Source organism: Mustela lutreola, chromosome 10, assembly GCF_030435805.1.
Source record: "Mustela lutreola isolate mMusLut2 chromosome 10, mMusLut2.pri, whole genome shotgun sequence".
NCBI lineage: Eukaryota > Metazoa > Chordata > Mammalia > Carnivora > Mustelidae > Mustela > Mustela lutreola.
This window is the reverse complement of record NC_081299.1, coordinates 16459332-16471790: the sequence shown is the minus strand read 5'-3', so window position 1 is coordinate 16471790 and position 12459 is coordinate 16459332. Positions and strand designations below refer to the sequence as shown.

General features: G+C 55.7%; 1 protein-coding gene and 1 long non-coding RNA gene across 5 annotated transcripts in view; one reads left to right on the top strand and one right to left on the bottom strand.

The window, feature by feature from the left end:
* EPHB2 (EPH receptor B2) overlaps window positions 1–12459 on the bottom strand; it is a 183629-nt gene that overhangs the window by 46852 nt on the left and 124318 nt on the right. The window lies entirely within an intron of this gene.
* On the top strand, window positions 1374–9645 carry LOC131809472 (uncharacterized). 2 transcript variants are annotated; one of them, XR_009345185.1, is made up of 5 exons: window positions 1614–1801; window positions 2819–2907; window positions 6261–6391; window positions 7423–7514; window positions 8835–9645. It is a non-coding gene; the product is annotated as an uncharacterized LOC131809472 (long non-coding RNA). The 2 variants fall into 2 exon arrangements; XR_009345184.1 differs by lacking the exons at window positions 1614–1801; window positions 2819–2907 and adding an exon at window positions 1374–1601.

Sequence of the window (12459 nt, the reverse complement as noted above, 5' to 3'; positions counted from 1 at the left end):
TTGACCCCTAGTGACCCACCTAGTCCTTACCCAGCCCTGTGACGGAGGGAAGGTTATTGCTCCCCTTTTCAGACGGGGGGCGTAAAGGCACAGAGATGGAAGTCATTTGCTAGGATATGAGCTTACAGTGGCTCCGTCTCGGGTGGTCTGACCCTCGAGGCTTCCCTAACCACCACACTACATGGCCCTGTGCAACCTGCGTTCTTGTCAATGGTCCATGAGTGCTGAGATGATCTCTGTGCACAGATAATCTCTGTGCCTCAGTTGGTTCTCCTGTAGGATGGGGGTACAGGGCTCCTGTGGGGATCTAGGATCATCCCAATAGATGCCAAAAGGTTTTGGTCCTAAGATCAGGACCCCCCTGGCTCCCTCTCAGGGAAAGCCTGCCCAGCTTAGCTCATTTCTTCCATTTGCTGGCAATTCCCTGGGCCCGGCTAGTGGGTGGCTGTCTACTCTGCCCTCCGTGCCGTGCCAGCCCCTCCATCTGGGCCTCCTTCCTGGCTGTCCTCTCCTGTCACATGTCTTGGCTCCATCTCAGACTCCTCAGGCTACCTCCTCCAGAAGCCTTCCCTCATTAGATGTGCTGCTGGCCACCCTCCACCCTCTCCCTGGGCATCTATGTTTTCTCGATCTATCGAGATCAAGATTTCGAGATTTGCTCCCCCAAAACCAATCTTTCATCGGGGAAGATGAGATCATTCTCCACCCAGTCACCAGGAACCCCGGATACCTCCTCCCTACCCTCCCCCCCTGCTGCCAATGACCAGGTCTTCCCCCCCTTCCCCTAGCTGTACCCCATTCTGGCTCTTCCCCACCACGGTTCTACGCCTGTGGGCATCCAGAAAGCTCTTCCTACGGACTCCTTAGTCTTGTGTGACCATCTCGCCTCCTCCTACCCCCCCCCCCAGCCAGCTTTCTAAAGCACACACCTTTCTGTGTCACTAAAAAACCCACAATGGCACACAATGGAATATTATTCGGCCATAAAAAGGAATAAAGTAGGGGTACGCGCCACAACATGGATGAACCTCGACGACATTGTGCTTATGAAAGAAGCCAGACACAAAAGGCTACACAGTGTGTGCTTCCATTTATAGAACAGTGTCCAGCAGAGCCGTCGATACAGACAGGAGCAGGTTAGTGATTGCCAAGGACCGGGGAGAGCAGAGAATGGGGGGGGTGAAAGCTAATGGGTAACAGGGTTTCTTTTTGAGGTGATGAACGTGTTCTAAAATTGTGGTCATGGTTGCAATTCTGGGCATACACTAAAAATCACTGAACTGTACAACTTAAATAGCTGAATTCTATAGAACGTGAACGATGTCACAATACAACAGCTGTTTTAGAAAAATCTGCAACAGCGCTCCAAACGCCTCAAGACCTCCAGAACCCCAGCGCGGGCGCCTGCCCCTCTCCCAGTGCCCGCCACGCCCAGCCTCATCTCTGCTGCTCCACACTGTCGACTACGTATGGTCCCTGCCCAGGTCCAGCTCCTCTGTCCGTCCTGTCCTCACTCCTGTTGTCATCAAACTCCTACGACACTTTAAGACTTGGTGCAGGTACCACCTCCTCCAGGAAGCCTTCCCTAAGCCACCATCCAGGTGCCTATTTTAATTACTTACTCGTGAATCTGTAAGTGCCTGGCTGTACGTTCAGTTCCCAGCAGGATGCCGGGTACCCGGTGGGTGAGGAGCTGGAAGAGTGTCCAGGTCACCACCTTGTGCGACATTTGAGGAAACAGAGGCCAGAGAGGACCAGACACACATGGCTCTTTGGCAGCAGAGGCCGATTCTGATCCCAGGTATCCCATGTGATTGTGGGGTGTAAGGGGCCTCCGCTTTGGCTGGCCACCTCTTCGCCCCCAGAACAGTCTGGAGCAGCTGCCTGCTCTCAGCACCCAGTGCCCCAGGGACCACGCTGCTCTGATTTTTCAGCTGGGAGGGCATCCAGTCCTGCCAACGGCTGGGTTTCAGGCACAGAACAGGGAAGTGAACAGAACTAGCAGCTGTCCCTCTGGCAGGTGCCTTCCCTGAGCCTCGGACCCCACCTCTGGAAAAGGGGCTGATGACACTTCCAAGATGTGGGTGCGGCCAGGGTCTCTGTGTGGGTCTCCCTGCCCCACTTGACCTCCCCACCAATCCCCCATGGTTTCCGGGGAGCTGTGATTAGAATGAATCAGACTCACCACACTCCACTTATTTTACACTCATCTGGGGCTCTTCACTGCCCTGAGAACTACCCCACATGAGGCCTGGCCCACGAGGCCTGCCAGACTGGCTCTGTGGTCTTCCTGTCGCCACTGGACATTCCCTTCGCTCAAATGTGCTCCAGCCCCTGGTGGGCAAGAGCGCTGTCCCTGCTTCCATGGCTGGTCTTCTTCTATTAGGCCCCCAGTTAAATGTCACCTCCTAGAGAGGCCCTCCCTGACCACCCTGGTCAGAGGGATTCTCTCACGACTCGGTCTCAGTCTCTGTTTCCTTTGTTGCCCCTTGTCACAAGCTGTAATTATCTTAGAAAGGAGCTTATCAATGTGCGTGCTATCTTTCCCCTTCCCGTAGAAGTGCCTTCAAAGGGGAAGAGGAACCAGGCTGGTGTGGCTCTCACTGGTTCCCTCACTCCTGGCAGATTGATGGGACCATAGTAGGTGCTCAATACACACACTCGTTGGATGAACGAATATGCCCCTTATAGGTGTCCTAAGAAAATGTGTGGCCAGTGATTGCCATGTCATGTCACTGGCCATGACCATGACCATGTCAGTTTCATCAGGCTGCAGAGCTGCTCAGATCCAGTTACCTCTCGTCCTCACTCCCCACAGGTCATCCCAGGAGACTGCCCACTATGGTGACAACACATCTTACTTTTCAGACTGGAAGTCCCGTGTCCCAGAAATGGCTTCAGTCTCTAGTAAGCCTCTGGTACATGTCTCTGGCCCTATCTGTCACCTTTCATCAGTTCACGGTTCCCTAGATGCCCTGGCCACACGTGCGCGCGTGCGCACGCACACACACACACACACACACACACACACAGACACACACACACACACACAGGTCCCTTTGCCTGAATGCCCTTCTCCCCATCAAGCCGCCCCCTGGGATGGGGTCTGACGTGGATGCCTCGGGGAGGCCCGCCTCCACCAGCTACAGCAGACGCCTCCGACCTCCACTCAGTACCCTAGACACACACTCTGGGCAGCCTTGTGCTGGCCCACAGCTATCTACAGCGGGGATTGGGGGGGAGCCCTGATTTGTTCTGTTTGCCAATTTCTGTGGCATCAAGGCTCCCAGGGCAAATTTCAAGCTGCCCATCTGACCTAACTGACCACTGAGTTGGGAAGAGATGAGCCTAGTTGGCTCTTGTCAGCCAAGCTGGAGCCAACTGGCTTCATCCTACCATGGACCTAACCCTTCTGTGACTGATCTCTGTGCTGCCCACTGGTGGGGGAACCCTCCTGGGGGAGGGGGCTGGGTCTTTCATCCCCACTTCTCTAGCCCCTAGTGCAAGGTGTGGCACATCATAGGTGCTCAGTCAGCTCGGTTTGCTAAATGAAGGCAGGTCTGTCTCCCCAAGTGGATAGTGAGGGACTCAAAGGCCGGGGCTGTGGGTCTGATGGGCTGATCTGCACACAGAACACACAGCAGGCACTATGTAAATGTCAGCTGTTATTATTCGTCAAGCTGGCAAGGACAATCCAAATTCCCAGGGGTCATGGGCTCTCCAGGGGCCGAGCCCGGGCAGGTGACTTGCATGGATTCTCTCATGAAATCTATGTGACTATCCACCGAAGTGGTGCCATTATCACCACCCCCACCATCTTACAGATGAGGAAACTGAGGCCCTGAGGGGGCAAAATGACCGTACCAAGGTCACAGAGCTACTAAATGGCAGAGCTGAGGTTTGACTCCAAGTCTTTGTGATTCCAAAGGCCTCGTTCCCAGGCACTCTTGAACGTAGAAATCATCGAGTGACTTGAGGGTCAGTACTAGAGACCCTGTCGTCAGGCCTACGAGGGGACGGGGCTTGCTGTGTCACTCAGCAAGACAGACGCAAAGCCTGACCCCCCAAACACAGGCCTTGGGACTGAAGCGGGCAGCCAGCACGCGCCTTCTGCAGACGCCCAGAGCCCTTGGCCAGGCAACCCAAGGCAGGGATGGCAGCTGGCCGGGAGAGGGAGGGAGGATTAGGGGGAAACAGATTTTCTCCCCACCTGCCCCCTGGGCTCCGGGGATAGGTGATAATTGACCGAGTGAGCCCTGAGTCAGGCCGAGGCAGGGCTCCATCTGGACCTGGCACGGCGGGGCCGCTAATTGGCACTGGGTGATCTTTGCAGCCTCCTTGGCAGGCCTGCCACCGGGTTCCTCACTCTCTTCCCAGAGACGCGGCTTTAATCCCCAAACCATTGAGGGCACAGCGGAGTCCACTGCTTTCAGGCTCCGTGTGCCAGCCTTGGTGGGGGAGGAAGGAGCTTCTCTGGCTTCCTGGGGGTCCTGTGGAGCCGGGTGCTCTGTCTGGGCAGAGGTGGGCTCACCATCTAGCTCCTGGAAACCTGAGCAGGATGTCCCATGGAACTGGACCTGGGTGTAGACCGCGGAGCTGGCTGCCAGGGCTGAATCCCAGGCCTGCTAACAGTGTGACCGGGGCGAGGTCCCTCGCGCTCAGTTCCCTTGTCTGTGGAACAGGGAGAAGGATCACCCTGACCCTCTATTTGGAGGGAGGATTGCATGAGTTAATCTAGAGAAAGCATGTGCATCCGCACCTGCCTGGGTGACAGTGAACACGGCACAGGTGTCTGCTGTACTATCTCCGTTCACTCCGGGCCCGCCACTTGCTGTGTGCTAAGCCCTGGGGATGCAGAGACAGGGAAGCTGTGGTCCTTGCCTCCAGGCGCGTGGGTCCAGTTGGAGAGCTGGTGAGTTACGAATTTATCCAATAGGCATGTTATTAAGACCCTATTATGTGTCAGGCACTGTGACATAGAGACAAAGGCCCGGGCCTTGGCTGAATGAGGCTGACTGAGCAGGGGGCTGGGCACCTTCCTTTAGCCGGGCCTGACTGCTGGCCACTGGGACTGGAGGGAGTGGGTTCCTGGCTAGCTCTGCCCTGTTTGATGAGCAGCTGGCTCACTTTCCTGCCTCAGGGTCTCCAGGACGTTCTGGGTTTGGGCTGGGGAGAGGAGTTTGAGGGGATAGAGAAGAGTCCTGGAACCAGAGAGGGGAGGCTGGGCTCGGCTGCCCCTGAGGCTCCCTGCTCTCTTTGCTCTGGGAGCCCATACCCCTTCCTAACCACTCTGGGTATGGCTGGACCATCTCTAAGGCCTCTGCCACCTGTGAGACTCTGGCCGTGGATCCAAGCATCCAACCCTGAGTCCTATGTTCTGGTTGAGCTGTGGGTAAACTGATTTGTTTATTTTTAGGGCTTTGCACTGTGAGTACATCTGGGCTGAGCAAAAGGGGTTGGGGGGCCTTCCTCATGCAAAGTGACTTTTGCAGTTCTCATGCTTCCTGCTTTTGCTGCTGAAGTTAAACCCATGGAGTCATTGCCCTGGTCAGAGCTGGCCAGGGTGCCTGAGGCTCTGTATCATGGGCACAGACATGCTGGAAGCAGGTGGCAAGCTTCTGGGCCGGGAGGAGCTTCTGATCACTGGGTACCTGCCATGAGCCTGGCCGGTGCTGGGCCAGCAGCTTCCCTTGTGCATAACCTCACTCAGTCCTCACCATCTCCCTGTGTAGCAGGAGGCATCGTCCCCATTTTAGAGATGAGGAAACTGAGGCTCATAGAGAGGGATGCCTTGTCCAAAGTCACACAGAGCCTGTGCTCCCACAGTCTATGTTCTTTCTACCTCCTGCTTCCGAAGCCCTCGGTGTTCTAACTTGACGAAGAGTGCCCCCCCTCCCCGCAACCGTCTTTCCACGGTTCTCCCTCGCTCCTCCCCTGAGAAGGGGGGGCCCTGCTTGGCCAGGTTAAGTCCAGCGAGTGCCGCAGGCTCATTCCCCTGCTGTGGTCGCTCCTGCTGGGACCACCCAGGGGATGTCAGTCATCTCGCCACCCCCCGACTTCCCTCACATGCCCAGGCTACCCCTGCCTGCCCCTGACGGGTCCCAGGCTCTGTGGATCCTTGCCAACAGCTGGCAGAACTACAGAAGTCAGAAGGCAGCGGCAGGAACTGTGTTAACACGTCTCCCCTTTGCCTGAGGGGGGATCCCAGGGCCTCCCAAAGCCAGTCACCACACCGGCCATCTGTGGCGTTTTCTTCTCAGCTCAAAGACACTTCCACGGCTCCCTGGTGCCTGTGGCAAGCCCAGCCTTCTTTGGCCTCTCCTCTACGGACCACCTTGCCAGCCTGTACCCTCAGAACCTCCGAGCGGCAGCCTGGGCCCGGCTGCAGGAGGTAGTTTCCGGCTCCCCCACCAGCTGGGTTCCATCTCCCATCTCTGGGCCTTTGCTCAGGCAGTTTCCTCTGTCCCAGTGCCAGCCTGGCTTGCTCCTTTTTTATCCTTCCAATCTCGGCTCCGCCCAAATCACCTTTTGACCTTCTCCTGGGATGCCATCCCCGACCTGGTTTGGGGCCTCTTGCCTGTGCTCCCGAAGCACCTGTGTTCTGCCTCTCCCGCAGCGTGATTACACGGTTCTGAGTGTCTGCCTCCTGCACTTGGCTGTAAGCCTGGGGACAGCAGGTACCGGCGATGTCTAGAACCTCCCAGCCCCAGCGGCTGAGACGTGATGGACAGGAGGCCTCAGAATGTGTGTGTTGATTGACTGATCGACACTCAGAAATATGGAATCTTAGGTTGAAGGTCACTTAGCCAGTGTGTGGACCGGAGACTTGGTTCTAGGCCTTTGGAGCCCCCAGACCACATCAGAGGCCCCAGAACTGCTCCCTCCACCCCCAGAAATAGGGGCTCAAGCCATCTCACCTTCACCCTTCTTGGCACTTGGCTGACACCTGTCTCTACCTCCCACTCCGCCCTTTCCATCTGACCAACTATGAGCATCATAGGGCAGCCGCCATGCCCGCCCGGTTCACTGCCAGGCAGGCCCTCTGGGACACCTCCCTGAATGACAGGCTACAAGGCTTGTAGGTGCCTCAGGCCCAAGGCTAGAGACACCAGAACTTTCCTGACCATTGGGTCTTTTGATGGCTACACCCCAGCTGTATTCGTGTGGTGTGTGGGGCAGGGTGGTGCTCACCGTCTCCTGGGAAACCAGCCTTGAAACCCACAACCAGCGCAGGCAGGATTCACACCTGGTGTGTCCAGCCGCTGGGTCCCAGCGTAGGCCCGGGTCCTGGCTCTGGTCTGCCTCCCTTCGTGCCGTCCCCACGCAGGGGCTGAGAGCTCCCGCACGCCCCGCAGGCTGCCCCATTCCTCCAATTTCCTCCCAATTAATCAAGCTCTGAACTTTTTAATTATCTGCCTGCAGGGTGACTCCCCACTCTGGTGAAGCAATTAAGGACATTTTCAAGTGCTGAGTGGCTGCCGGGAGGCAGCTTTGACCAGGCCCCGACAGAGGAGGTGAGTGGAGGGAGCGGCTGGTGACAGGACGAGTGGACAGGAGTGCCCTTGGGCTGGGAGGCTGCTGGGAGGCTGTCCTGGGGTCCTGGCCTGGGCCATTGCAGGAATCTGGGGCCACACTGTCCAGGGCCACCCGCCATGTTTCGTAGCTAGAATCTGGCTTCGTAGACCCCACCCAGCGATGCTGTGCCAAGCACTGGGTTAGACGCTTAACGGTCAAACTGCTGCCTCACCTTGACCCTGGGTATTGGAAATAGAATTATGTCTCGTTTACAGAGGAGGAAACAGAGGTTCAATAACATTTCAGAGATGCAGCTGGGATCGGAAGGTAGCTCTGAATCCACAACCACTTCATCTGTTGTCTCTTGGAGATGGGTATGGGCTGTCAGAGTGCCCAGGGTCACTGAGGAAGGCGGGCGGGTCAGGGGAAGACTCTGGAGATGCCACATGAGCTTGGGATCTGCTGAAGAACACGGGCTCTCCACATGCGGAGGGGGGTGGGGGGCTGGTGGCAAAGGGTGTCGCAGGCGGAGGGGGCAGCCTGTGCACACGCACCGAGGTGTGAGACGGCATGGTGTGTGTATGGGAGCTACAGATAGTTCAGGGCCACTGGAGCATGAAGTTCGAGGCTGGGGAGGCACGTGGGGTCTGGGTCACCGGAAGTCAGGAGGACCTGGTCCAAGCTCCTCATTTTATCACTAGAGAATGCACAACCCAGAGGACAACAGTGACTTGCCTCGAGTCACATGGCCCAGTTAGCGGCTGATGGAGCCTGGGTTACAGCCCAGGAATCCCGACGCCCAGGCTGGAAGGGAAGCTAGAGGGTAGAGGAGTGGAGGCTGTCAGATTACTGGTTTCCTACTTCCCAACCTTGCCGGCTTACCTCTCCACTGGCCTCTGGCTGCAATCTGTTCTCAACATAGCAGCCAGAGGGATCCTGCCGAACAGGAATCAGCGGTGTGGTGCTCCTCTGCTCAAAGGTCTTTAACAGCTCCCACCTCAGAGTGAAAAAACAACAGCCTACAAAGCCCCCTTTGCCTCTCCGGTTAAATTTATCCATGGTATTTTATTCTTTTCGATGTAACTGCATCCCCCTCCCCTCTCTGAACTCACCTCCTACTGCTTTTCCTCTTGCGTCTTACTCCTCTCTGGCCCTCTGGCTATTCTGGAGCCCATCTCACCCCGGGGCCTTTGCACATGCTGTTTCCGCTGCCTGATTCAAATCCTAGCTCAGCTACTACTTCACTATGTCCCTCTCTGAGCCTCACATCCCTCATCTATAATTGGGGTTAATGCTGCCCACCCCGCCTTGCTCCCCAGGCTAACACGGGATCCTGACGACAGAGCAGGGAACAGAGAGCTCCATAAAAGCCCTCCCTCCAGCTCTAGGCTATCACTGCAAGAGGGCTTGTAAAGGTCCTCACTGGGTCCTTGAGAAAACAGGCCCTTTGATGAGCAGTGAGCTCCAGGCCCGCAGACCTCAAGCTGGATCGACACATTGAAGACTCCCAGCCTGCAGTCCTCGGGACTCACAGATGCTGGGAAAGCAAGTGTTAAATAATAATCACGATGTGCCGGAGGGGAAGCCGGATGTGTTGGAAAGCTTGACACATCTGGCAGGGCCAGCCCTAGTCCCCCGGCACATCTGGCTGCTGTATTGACAGGTGGTGCTGTGGGTCACTGAGGAAGGGCCTGGTGGGCCCAGTCCCGGTGCCATGAGGGTGGGGGGTGATGGCCGGATGAAGCTGGGGAGCATCTCCCACGCTGCCCACAGGCCATCGTCCTCTTGCCGGTCCCCTTTGGGCCACCTGCTATACTTTGTTGGCTGTGCTCAAAGAGGCCAACTTAGGACCCAGAACCTCGTCTGCTAGATTCTATAAGCCCTGCAACTTGTTGTTGGAGCCAGCCGCCCCTGCCCGGGCTCGGGAAGTCGGGAAAGGCCCCTCCCCTCTTCAGCTGGTGGGGGTGGATTTTCGGGGTCACCTCACGTAGCACTTCCCTTTCTATGGAATCCAGAAATGTGGTCATCAGCTCCACCTGAGGGAGCCCCCTGGGCTGAGACGGGCCTCCTCCCTCCTCCCACCTGCCCCAAGAAAGCCATGGTCATTAATAAAGGACACAATTAGCTGTCAGCGGAGAACATGTCTGGAATTTTTTACCTGCTCTGTGTGCTCGGTTAAGGCAACAAAGCCCGGGACCCCCCGGGGAAGCAGCTACCACACACCTTTCGGGGGGCCCCTTCGCCTGGGCCCAGGGCAGGAGGAGCCTGTGACTTTTTCAGTATGGGCTCCACAGGCCTGGGCCTGGGCAGGATGGTTTTTTCCAGGCTCACGGAGAAAGTGACACAGTGAGAGAGATTTCCTGGCAGAGTCTGTTTTTTTTTCTCTTTTTTCTTTTTTTTTCAACCCAATAAGCAATATAATTCAATACAACCTTCCCCCGCTTTCTGTGCCGACTTTTGAGTCTTCAGGGCTAGAAGGACTTTAGAGAAAAGCTTGTTCAGTCTCTCATTTCACACCTCATTTTACAGCTGGGGAAACAGAGACCCAGGGAGGGGAAGTGACCTTGTTTGTGGAAATAAATATGCTTCTTTAACGCAATTCGGATTTGTGGCCAAAGTCCGAAGGAATGTTTCCAAAGACCCTCCCAGTCACTCGCCACACGCCGCCAAGTCCCAGCGGTGCTGAAGTTGGGATGCCACAGTGGGGAGCCGAGGAAGACGGGGGGGGGGGGGGGGGGGGGGCAGAAGGGGCTCTGCCCTCGTGGAGCTGAAGGTCTAGGACAGTGACGGAGGGAGACAGGCACCAGACAAACACAAACGCTGTCCACGGACTGTGATGGCCATGACGGGGACTACCACGGGCTGAGGCAGGTGTACGGGGGGGTCACCTTAGGGAGTGTGGCCTTTCTGAGAGGTGGCATGTGAAAAGACAGAAGCAGGAGTAGTATTTGCAAAGGTAGGATAAACGTAGTGCCTCAGTTTCTCATTCAGTGTCATGGGGGAAAGAGCTGGACATAGTTATTGGGCATTTGATGCCCACTTGACCTGAGCACCTCTGTCTTAACAATGCCACGAGTTCGGGATTTGTCACCCCTATTCTGCAGTTGAGAAATGGAGGCTCAGAGCAATGGAGGGCCTTTCTCAGGGCATATGAACAGCAAGCTCAGGAGCCCAGGCCTCTAATACCTGCCTCTCTCTCTCCCTGACCTTCTGGGTGCTTTCCAGAACCACCACTTTCCCCAGGAACCCAAAGTTGGTCTGCTGGAGCCCTGGTGGCCTCTGACTTTAATGCTAATGAAAATCCCACTGGAGAGGTCCTGGCATTTGTTGCCTCGAGGAAAAGGGCTTAGAAACAGGGAGAGGGGGAGCTTACCCACATACACCCTGAGGTTCTTAGGTTGGGGGCCTGCAATCGCTCTCCCTCCTAGGGGTATAGAAACCATCACCTCCTCCTGTTGGCTTCTGGGGAGCAGGAGTGGGCCTAAGCTAACCCAAGCCATAAATCAAATGCACAAGATGTGGCTTGGCAGCCATCCCAGCGAAAAAGATCTGGGGGTTTGAGTTGACCACAAGCCAAAAGCTGCTGAAAAAGCCAATGTGGTCTTAGACTGTAAGAGTAGAAGTAGAGTGACAGCCCAGCATCTTCCCTGTTGCTCAGTCAGGGTCAGTTTTGAGTTCCGCATTTTATGGAGGCCCAGTGAGTGACAGCAGACCAGATTCCTTTTTGTTTTCATCTGCAGCCATCTCTGGGTTGTTCTGGGGTGCTTGGGGTGAGGTCCCTCGTATGAACTCTCCCAGGCAGCATTGTCTGGGCCTACAGCAGAATTCCAGATCCCCACTTGGCCCTGGAACATTCTCTGGTCTGGATCCCTGGGAAGGATGAGTCCTCTCCTGAATCTGGCTCAGCCTCTGCCTCCGTGTTCTAGTTCTCCTGGACGCTGGAGATTTGCGATCATGTGTGATGATTCACTAGGCCCACCCTTGGTTTGAGCATGGATTTACTCAAAAAAAAAAAAAAAAAAAAAAAAAGCCCAACAAGTTTTTCCCTAAGTAATGACTTTATGTACAGCTCGGCACGGAGTGGAATAAGACATGAGTCTGGAAGTCCACTTCAAAAAGGGGAAGAATGGATATGATCAGTTTGGGGTATTGAAGACGGTTTTCCGGGGCGGGGGGTGGTGATTTGAACTGGGTATTGAAGGATAAGCAGGCGTTCCCTGGGGCCGGAAGAAATGAAGGACATTTCAGGCAGATGAATAGTGTGTGCAAACGTACGGAGGGGTGCAGGGCAGGGTAGGATGGCCGAGCACAGGATGGTGGGGGGAAAGATAAGATACAAGGAAAAAGGTGATCTGGGGTTATACCACAATGGGTTATGTGTGCTCGGTGGTGGAGTCTGGGGTTTCATTTTTTAAGAGCAGGAAAGCCAGTGGGGGTCTTGGGGTAGTGCCCAGATGGCCACCAGGGCCCTCAGCGCTTCCCCCCCAGCAGCCTCGCAGGCACTTGCCAACTCATGCCCCAGCCCAGCTCTGGCCTCTGCTCACCTACCCCCCCTCCAAGTCTGACTCTTTCCCTGTATCTCCTCCTTGTTTTCCTCTTTTCTCTCCTCCTCCAGCTCTCAACTCCTTCTTCCTGTGTTGTGAACAGTCCCACCTCTTCTGTCTAAAAATGGACTATAAAATGAATGGAGCTATTAATAATTACTGACAATGGCAGCTACCATCTGTCTCGAGGATCTACTGTGTGCCAGGTGGAGGGCTCCATGCAAGTTATTCGTGTGCCATGCGTCACAGTGGTCAGGGGCACAGGCTCTGGAGTCCGAGTCCATCTGGCCTTGAACCCTGGCTCTCCTTACTGACCTCACACAAGTTACGCAACTTCTCTTTGTGCCTCAGTTTCCCCATCTGGAAAATGGGTCTACCAACAGGACTTCCCTTGTGAAGA